Source organism: Marmota marmota, unplaced genomic scaffold (assembly GCF_001458135.2).
Source record: "Marmota marmota marmota unplaced genomic scaffold, marMar, whole genome shotgun sequence".
Taxonomy (NCBI): Eukaryota; Metazoa; Chordata; class Mammalia; order Rodentia; family Sciuridae; genus Marmota; species Marmota marmota.
Genome location: NW_026000075.1, coordinates 5,566,492 through 5,576,494, shown reverse-complemented (window position 1 = coordinate 5,576,494; position 10,003 = coordinate 5,566,492). Strand labels below are relative to the sequence as shown.

The window sequence follows — 10,003 nt, the reverse complement described above, 5'->3', positions numbered from 1 at the left end:
ATGGTGGCTGCTGGCCTCCTCTGTGGTCTGACCGGTGTGGAGAACCGAGATGGACCGCTTCCTTCCCCCGTCTCGAACCCAGAATTCAGCCCTGAGTACGGTGCTTGCGCGGGTGGCAGAAACTGCAGCGCTGTAACCCTGCGTCTCTATCCCAGCGCGCGCTGCAGACTCTAGCCGCGGGGCGATTTGCTGAATAAGCAGTTACCCTCCGTGCGACAAACCTCTCGCGTTTGAGTCCCCGTAGCCGATCCTCATGCGATGGAAATCCTTCCTCCAGGTTCCGGAGCACCCCACTATTGCTGGAAATTCCTAACAAGATATCCTTTAGCAGTCCTGACTTGTCATACTCCCACACAGTGAAGCAGCACACGGGGTCAATGCACTCCCCTCGCCGCCATCTTCCTTCTCCAAGAAAAGTTTTTATATCCCAATTACACAGGAATAAAATGACAGAGGGGCCATTTTTTACCCTGACACAAAAGGGAATGTAGTATTTTAGTCTAATAGTAGGAGAAAAATTAGCTAGGATGAACTCAAGTGGAAATAAAATAAGAATACTTTTAATTACAGATTTTAGCAAAAAACAAATAAATAAATAAATAAAAAGGACCAAGGTCATGGTCAGAATGTTCACAGAAGAGGAAAACAACAAATGGCTACAGGCATATAAAACTGAAAACAATAAAGAAGTGCTGAGCAAAAGGAAATATTTTATTTCTGTTAAATTAGCAAAGAATTAAAAAAGAATAAATCCACTGGCAAAAATTTGGTGAGATGGCAATTTCATAGGCCTGTCGTAGGACTGTGAAGTGATATATTCTTTCTGGGAAGCAATTAAACAGTATATATCAAGAAACCAAAAATATTTATACGGCTAAACTCAATGATTTTACATCAAGAAATTCCCCTGAGCTAATAATTTGAAGTATGAGCAAAGATACATTCGCAAAGATATTAATATAGAATTGTTTATGATAATAAAAACATGAAAATTTAAATATCCCATAATAGGGCATTCGTTAAGCACATTATGGTACAGCTATACGATGCGATGATCTCATCATTATAAAAAATATTTTGAAACCCCAATGATATGCGGAAAATCTAATATAATAGGCATACATGTAAATAGCATAATTACCACTATGAAAAAAGATTTCATAGGAAAATATCAGAAGGAAATGTCAAATGTTAACACTTTTTGTTGGGTTGTGACATTTGGGAATTTTTTTTTATATACATTTTTTTCTATCTTTTAAATCTTTAAAATTGTGTACATGTGATGTTTGTGCTAAGAAGAATGATAATAAGCATGTCCCCTGAATCCTCTTGGTGAGACTGGGTGCTCTTGGTTTCATCTCTCAGAAATAACCAGCCTTAAAGCTAAGCCTTCTGAGTGGAAGGCAACCCTGCGCTCCATGGTCCTGCGAAGAAACTTTCTTGCAGGGAATAAAGGCTGCTTCAATTCACCTAGTTCTCTGCCAGTGCAGGTTGTTGAAGGAATCCTCCCAGGAATGCAGTATGTGAAAGGTAAGACAAGACAGCCCATGACAGCCCCCATTGAGACTTCTTGTGTTCCCCACTGTGGTCAAGATGCAGGCTGTCCCTGCTGGCCTACTAACGGAACAGAGCTGTCAGCTGTGTGCTCAGAATACAAGTATGTTGAGAGGTCCCTATGCTGTTCAAGAAGACAAGCTTGCTGAGTCTCGGCACCCACATCTGGAGCGCATTAGCACCTCGATGTGACAGTCATGGTGCCCACCAACTGGCAAACTTCAGGATAGCTGTGAGCAGCTGCAACCCTGGGGAAGTTGGTGATGGTCCTGGGGCTGTGGCAGGATAACAAGCCCACTACAGGCTGAACTGATCTCTCTAGACTGGTGTCTGATCCTGTGCGTTTCTAAGTGGTATAAACTAAGTTTACATAATAGGGTTTGTTTCATCTATTAAATCCAGGAGGGTATAATAATGGCTACTTATCACTTATGCCAGCCCCTTTACCTACAGTATCTTATTTAACTGAATCTTTGCTATTATCCTTTGAGGTTGACACTGTAATCCTCCTCACTTATAAGTGACTTAAATCTCATGCAGTGACAGGGGAGTAGATTCAGGATTCTAACTGAAATCTAAATCCAAAGTCCATGGGTGACATCTTTAACCAGTAGCTAATATTTCCCAAAATTTAGTTGTTTTGGTACCAACTTCACTGTTGTATCCAAGGCCAGGTCCATTTGTTCAAAAATTTTCCTTTAGCTAACTTGTTTTTTTTCTCATTTAAATACATTGTCTTCATCCTAAGTGATAATGGACATGAGCTTATGGTGCTAGTTATGCTTTTTTTCTAATGTGTGATTTTTTTTAAACCTGAGTAATTTAAAAAGAGATTCAGTTCTTAAGTTTTCAAAAATACTTGCTACACTCGAGGATGTGTATTGCATTTTGGGAAACTCTACTAGGCTGCCTTCTTCCGGCTGGGCCAAGAGGGGTCTTTTTGACTGTGCTATCTCTTGGTAGGAATATTGTTATAGCAATTCCTGCATTGGGGAAGGAATTTCCCTAATGTTTTTTAAGGATGACAAGATGTCAATACTCTATTCATACTGCTTTGTTCCAATGCTGAGATTCTTCTCTTACTCCATAGTCTCCATGAACAAGGGATACTGTGGATGCTCTTACTGTTGTGTTCATAACTTCTGTAGAATGTTCATGTATTTTCCTTTTTTCCCCCCTGTAGTATCTCCTTTACAGTGGTAGAACTAACAAGCTACTAACCAGTTGCTATTCACTAGTGCTCTTTTTGCCTTTGGTAAAATCTGACTGGCTTGAAATATCTTTTTGATGTAGCTATCCTAAGGCAAATGGTTGCTCACTGGGAGACCGTCTCCTCCTCCAGTACTGCAGAGGGCTCCCCAGCTTGTGGATCAAGTGCCTCAGGCTTGTAGAGACAATAGAAGTGGAGTGGGCTTTTCTGGGAGCAGTTCACAGAACTCCTCTGTAACATAATTTGCAGTGTCAGTGTTCTGGAGATCTGGGAACCTCTTAAGACCATTTGATTTTTCTTTCTAGTGTGGGACCTGGCTAGACTGCTGAATGCTGTCAGTCATGCATTTGGCCATAAGACATTCATCCAGTAGAAAGTCTCTCAGGGAAAAATTAATATCACTGTTCCCTGGGCTGAAATTGGAGGACACTTTCACTTTAGTGCTATGTATAGATGTCAGAAAAACCAAACTGGGCGTCGGCAGGCCTTAGTTTTCCTCCAGCTGTGTACTTGCAGGAAGGTCACCTATTCTTTGGGCCTCTGTTTACTCGTGTATAACCATACCTCTCTTCTAGCGCCGGTTGAGATCCATTTTGAGTGTGCAAAAGTACATTGTCAGAATTGTTCTGCTGAAGTTAGTTACTGTGATGAAGTTCTATGGAAGACCAGGGGATCTGAGCAATGAATTTTGGGCTAGTCCAAACTCTAGGACACTGGGACTCTGGCAAGGAGGGAAAGGGACAGAAGGTTCTGGGCTTATCATACAGGCTTGTTTGCTTAGCTGAGCAAATACCATTGATGATGGCAAAGTTCTCTGTTTTTATTAAGCTTCAGTAACGTGCTTGTGAGAGATGGATTTGGTAATTACATGGAAGCAGAAATGGGAGAGAAATGAGAGAATATCAAGGATTATCTAGTCATCCTTGCCCCAGAGAATAATTGAAGGAAACCAGTATGGCCTAGAAGGGCAATAACACCAGAGAAACCACCAAATATTGTGTTCATTGTCAACAAAACAAAACAAAACAAAACAAAAACCCTCAAAATGAGCTGGAAAATAGGGCAGAATAGAGTGGTTAGGCCGAGTTATTGCCAGACACAGATGAGATGGCAGAAAGGCAGAATGATTTGATCTTTATACCTGGCATCCTCTCCAGAGTGATTAAATTCTGGTACTATGTTAATCCTGAACAGCCCCCAATTGGGGGCAATAAGTTAAATAGTAGTTACAATAATTTTTCTAGTAATAGCTATGTGCAAAGCATTCTAATAGGGAAGTTATTTATCTCCAGTCCTCATAACAACGCTGTGGAGTAGATGACACTGCTTCATCTTGCTGATGAGAAAATGGGCGGGGAGCTTCAGACCCACTCCTGAGGCTGGTTGCTTCTGAACAGAGAAAAGGAGACTCTGATTATGGTCTATTTGACCCCCAAACCCAAGCTTATTGTTGAATGCTACTTTAATTCTCACTGAGTAGTTCTGAGGGATAAATCAACATGGCTGGGGCTGAAAATTTTGGCTTTTGGTTGACCTACTGCCAGGCCTTGACAAACTGCTAAGAGAAGTATGGAAAATATGTCACTGAATAAGAAGTTTGAAGTTCATTGCATTAGTTATCATTAAAATAGATTTTGGAAATCACTTACCTAATTAGCTGTTATAATTATTAGTCAGTTGTTTCTATGGATACAACTCTGTCTTATTACTCAAAATAAACACTCATTTATGTGGTTATTTGTGCAGTCTAGACTTGAGCATCTGATAGTTCTAAAAAGAGGAGGAATTTCTTTTATTTTAGCAGGCTATTTATTGATTACATTGAGTGCTAACCTGTAAATACAGTTGTCCCTTGGTGCCTGAGGGGGATTGGGTCCAGAACTCCCTGTGAAGATGCTCAAGTCCCTTGTATGAAATAGTATTTGCATATAATCAAGCACATCTTTCTATATGCTTTAAATCATCTCTAGATTACCTATACAACAATGTAAATGCTTTGTCAATAGTTGTTATACTTTATTTTTTAAGAGAATAATGATTTTCAAAAAGCCAGCACATGTTTAGTACAGGTGTAATTTTTGCATGTAGGTGATCCAAGGTTGGTTTATTCTGAGGATGTGGAACCCACAGACAGAGAGGGTTGGTTATACTCATCACAGACTTTTCAGGCTTTGAGGTGAGTGAGCAAGTGAAGTCCTCATCAATTTCATAGAGCAGTGGTTCTCAAACTCGTTCACACTTTGGAACCACCTGGAGGTGATTGTCCAGTCACTGAAAACTCAGAATTCTAGAGGAGTAAGACCCAGGTATCAGTTTTAAAATACTCCAGTCGTCTCCCGTGCACATCCAAGTTTATGCATCACTTGCTCTTAGCAGAAACAGTTGGGAGTATTTGTAGGCAAATACAAAATTATCTTTCCTCACAGGCAGGCCAGAATGTGAAAGGGCGATTCTCAAAAACAGGGTTTATATCAAAATCACCTGGAGGGAGAGACAGGCTTAGCCAGACTGATGCTTGGCCCTACCTGCTCCTGATATTTTATTAAATGGTCCCTGGAGGGGCTTGCTCAACATCAGTACTTTAAAAAAGCCCCTTGGGTCACTCTAATATGCAACCAGGTTTCAAACCACTGATTCACGCCTACTAATCTTGAAGGAGGCCTAAGGCTCAAGTTTATTATGTTTGCACTCCATTAATTTCCAGTAGGGTCTGATGCTTTTCACCAGCCATCTTTTTGGCTTTGAAATTAATCATTGAATAATGAAAAATTCAATTTAGATAAGATTTTCCAGTGGTATAGGGTTGAAGAGTTGTCCTAAAAACGTCTTGCCTGCCAGCTATTGAATACCAATGCTAGTGATTATTGACCAAGCAGCATGGATTGTCTGTGAGGGGCAGGCAGGTCTAGTTGAGTCGATCTATTAGGTCTTGTTTTCTCGAATCCGAGTCTCATTTTCCTCCCAGAAATGAAGCATTCAAAACGACAACAACAAATCAACAACCAGAGCACATTTTATTGGAACATTGAAAATACTCAAGCTGCTTTATAATGAAAAACAGCGAGGCATGTATTAATTATTCAATAGTAAGCAGCTATGTATATTTTGAATTTCTTCCTATTATTTGGCCCACTGGTCATTTTTTCTACTTCTCACGTGGGTATCTTGCCTGTTATTTCCTTTCCCTTTTCAGTGCTGAGTTCACAGTGCCCTCTTCATTATCATGAGAAAGAACTTTTCTAATGACTCAGAGATTTCTAAATTAAACCTAAAATGTTTATGGCAAAGATGCCGGGCACACATTATGTATCACTGATGCAATACAATAATAGAATTCAGATAGAAATTATCTTTGCAGACAGCAATCAATTTTTGCTGCTACTTTTTGCTTTCATGACAATCTGGCCAGTGGGCTGTGGAAAAAAAATGCTTTTACTTGATTACTTATACTGTTGATAATCACTGTGGTTTTTGGCAGAGCTGAGACTTTAGTTCACAGACCTGCATTGCAATGGGGGAATGGGTGTAACTTGAAAATACTGCCAAAGTTCCTGTGGCTTTAGTTGACACCAAGGAATGTACAGACTCAAGCACAATTCTTATGTGACTTCGTTCTTTTACAGTGGTTTGCCACAGGCCAGTCCACACACTGGTGCAGGGTAAGCAAACATGGTTGTGGAGCACAAGGTCTCCTCTGCTGTGGAGGTCTTTGGGAACGACCTGTGTGTCCTACCTAATGTTCAGGACAAATATCCTCCCACTTGGAATTCTAGTTTGAAGGGAATAAAATATTTTTTAAAATTATATATATAAATTATATATATGTATGTATTAAATATATGTATACATATATATGTACTATATATATGTATTATATATATTTGAAAAACCTATAGTGTCAAAAACATATAGTGTTATTTTCCAAAGGGAGGGAGATCCACTATTTCAGGCTGAATGCTTTCTTTAGATCCAGATGTTGACAAGGAAATGAAAAGGAATAGAGAATGGAATAGAGACCTGTTATGTGACAAATCTCTTTAGGGAAGTGACCTCAAAAGAGTAAAGGACAGATGGAAGCAGAAAAGCTCTATTAAATGGTTGCTTTAGCACTCTCAGTCAACGCCTATTCTTGATTTTTAAAAATCTTAAACATTTCAAACAAATCAGCTGTGCCACGGTTGAATGCTCTTGGGGAAAAAAAATGACTCTGGTTAGTCCAAAAATGCCTCAGCAGGCAACCTAAGGACTAGAACTGCCTTATTTCTTGAAAAAAAAATCGCTCCTCCATCAACAAAGGTGTCAGTTATAAAGAGGAGCACCTGTTTTGCTAGGACCTCAACTAAGACCTCTAATTCCTCTCACATGAGCCATTGAACAGCTGTCAGATGGGAGAACAAGTTTCAGACACTTGAGAACTATGACTTTGAACCAGTGACCTGGGGAGGGGGGGTCCTCTGTCCCTGTTATCACTCCTCTGGGCCACCTGCCACGGCAGACTACACAGTCATTAAAGAAAATAGCATCACCCAGTTTTGTTTGAGACTGTACCAGCATGTGTTCAGCATTAGGAGTATTTTTCTAGTCTAAGTAGCACTTATTCCTGATTGCTTTTGGTCTTGTCCCTGTCCTGTTTCGTGACACCATTATCCCAAAGTCACTAAAATCGGAAGTCGTCATTATCTTTTAGATACTAAGTGTGCCTGATCATCTTTCATGCCTTGGGAATCCTCCTTTTCCTGTCCATTACCATCACTTGAATTCAGGCTCCCTTGATGACATCATCTTCATCTTTGAATATCGAAGGAGCCTTTTAGTTCATCCCTTAGGCATACATCCTTTACCATTGCCAGATTTTCATCTTATATCAGAGGTCAAATAATCTCATTGTTATGATCAAGTTCTTCTGTGGCTCCCCACTGTGTTCAAATTCCTTCTTGTCTTATTCCTCACCCCAAGTGTCTCCTGACACTACTCCAGCTGGCTCTGCCACCTCACCTCAGGCACCTTGGGTGTTTTCTCCATCCAGCTCTGCTGGGCTGCTTTCCTTACAAGCACATGTGGGTTTCCTTACAGGCAATTTCTCCTGCCACCTCTTCTGCCTGCAACTCCATTCCTTTCTCCAGCTTCATGATTTGCTCCTCCTGCAAGGCCCACATCAAGTGTTACTATTGAAAAGACTTTCTGCCTCGAGAGAGATGGAATACTCCTTCCTTTGTTCCTTTATACTTAAGTTTGTCCTTATTGTCATACTCATCCCCAGACTCACTGGTCCCATGAACACTTATGTGCTTATGCAGTTCTAAGTGCCCTGGGGACCAGAATTGCATCTGCTTCTCCCTTCTATTCCCGACATTTAGCATTAGTAGCACACGTGGTGGGTGCTCAGTCTGTGTTATGTTGATTACAGGATTACAGAGCATGCTTTCTTCATGGTAGTTCAAGGGCAGCTTCCAGCCCCATTGCCTGTCGGGTGTGCCATTGCATAGTACCTGGGTTGATCTGTATGTCTCTTTGAGCTCCTTGTGAACTTGAAACCTGGAGGAATAAACCTGAAAGGGGACAACTATTTCTTTTCTGCTCAGGCTGGCCCCTTCATTGGCCCCCATACCTCCAAATCTCTTCCAGCCTGCTGTCTTTGCTTTCGTTGCTCTCTCTGCACAGTGAAGGTCACTTCAAAGACTGCCTCACACTGCATCTTCTCCTGCAAGCCTTCCCTGGGCCTTTCCCACTGGGTTTCCTTTCTGCTGACCCTCTCTAGGTCTTCAGAATCTGCTTTTCACTATTCAGCATTTGATTGCATACAGTTTGGAACCATTTGCTGATTATTTAGCTTGGTAAATCTTTCCTGCTTAATTCAATTAAGAACGACTAAAGTATAGTTTCACAGATTTTTTTTTTATTTGTTCTAACTAGTTATACATGACAGCAGAATGCACTTTGACACATCATATATAGAGGGAGTATTTCACGTTTTTAACAAAGGTATTCCAGAGTCTCTACTGAAGGCCCCAGCTCTGTTATACCAGATGTCTAATTCTGGGCAAATTAAAAAACAAAATGAAACAAACAAAAAAAAAACGGCCTAAACCTCAAATATAAAATGGGTGAAATAATAGTATCTTTGTTAAAGAATATAAAGAGAAAAATACTCGAAACATTATATGCCTGATAAATGTCTCAGGATGTTATGGTTCATAATAATAATAATAATAATAATAATAATAATAATAATAATAATAATAATGTCAATCACAGACTGTTGAAATTGATTTGTCTTCTATCCAAGCATACCAAAGCGACCAGAAGCGATGCCTGATCCTTGGAGGCCTTGGTCGAAGTGCTGGATAATTGGGGTTATGAGTTTGGCCGGCAGTCATACCTCGCCTGCTTTTTGGAAACCTGCTTCCACCTAGAAGGAAGAGCAGCCCATGCAGACACTGAAACCATATTTTGCTAGGTGGTGTCTTACAGCCTGAATCAACCACAAGAGCTTATAAATTGTCCTAAAACATACAAATAAAATGTGATTCATTCATTATTAACCAATAAACTCTTGTGTGTGCCGGTGCCATCATACCCAGACTGTAAGGTCACTGAAACAAATCCGAGGTATTTCTCTGGAAAGATGTTACAGGCTGCTTGTCTCTCTGCCAGAAGAAGGAGAAACAGACACCTCTCAACACAATTACTTGGGAAATATTTACCTTAAAATCAACCAAGTTTGCTTTCTTCATTTCTCATGTCTCATTCCAGAAAATCTGAATTTATGTGGCAAAAGTTTACTCTTTGAATTTAGGAAAAGCAGTATAGTTTCTCTCTCTCTCTCTCTCTCTCTCTCTCTCTCTCTCTCTCTCTCTCTTTCTCTCTTTTTAATCTTTCACAGACTTTGCTCACTGGGCCAGAAGCCTGGTACATTTAGGCACAGCTGTACTCTGATCTTATGTCGCTAGTTAACATTTCCACTTCTAGGCATTCATTTGGCTTATTTGTTCCAGAAAGTCTTCTGTTTTCTGATTAAACATTTCACTGTGCTGCACCCACAGATCCATAACCTAATTCAGTGGTTGAGGTTTCAGGACTGCAATTTAAAGAGCCAGTGACCTATTGAAAACACTGCATCTTTTCACCATTAGATCTGAGAACTGCCCTACACAAAATTTCAATGCAGGTTGAGTTTGATCCTTGGCCTTTATATTTCCCCTTGAAGGGCTCTTTTCACCCATAGGAAATTTTTTTTCT

At 40.3% G+C, this 10,003-nt stretch overlaps 1 long non-coding RNA gene across 2 annotated transcripts in view; it reads right to left on the bottom strand.

The window, feature by feature from the left end:
* The window catches only part of LOC107149469, a 20,436-nt gene extending 10,697 nt beyond the window's left edge, over window positions 1–9,739 (bottom strand). The window contains exons 1-3 of one of the 2 annotated variants that reach the window (XR_001504406.2): window positions 9,469–9,733; window positions 7,760–7,905; window positions 3,564–4,153 (exon numbers count right to left, since the gene is read on the bottom strand). This is a non-coding gene — a long non-coding RNA (uncharacterized LOC107149469). Of the gene's footprint in view, window positions 1–3,563; window positions 4,154–7,759; window positions 7,906–9,468 lie in introns of those variants that run through there. The other variant, XR_007351645.1, reaches the window with a different exon arrangement.
* Between the last annotated feature and the right edge of the window lie 264 nt (window positions 9,740–10,003).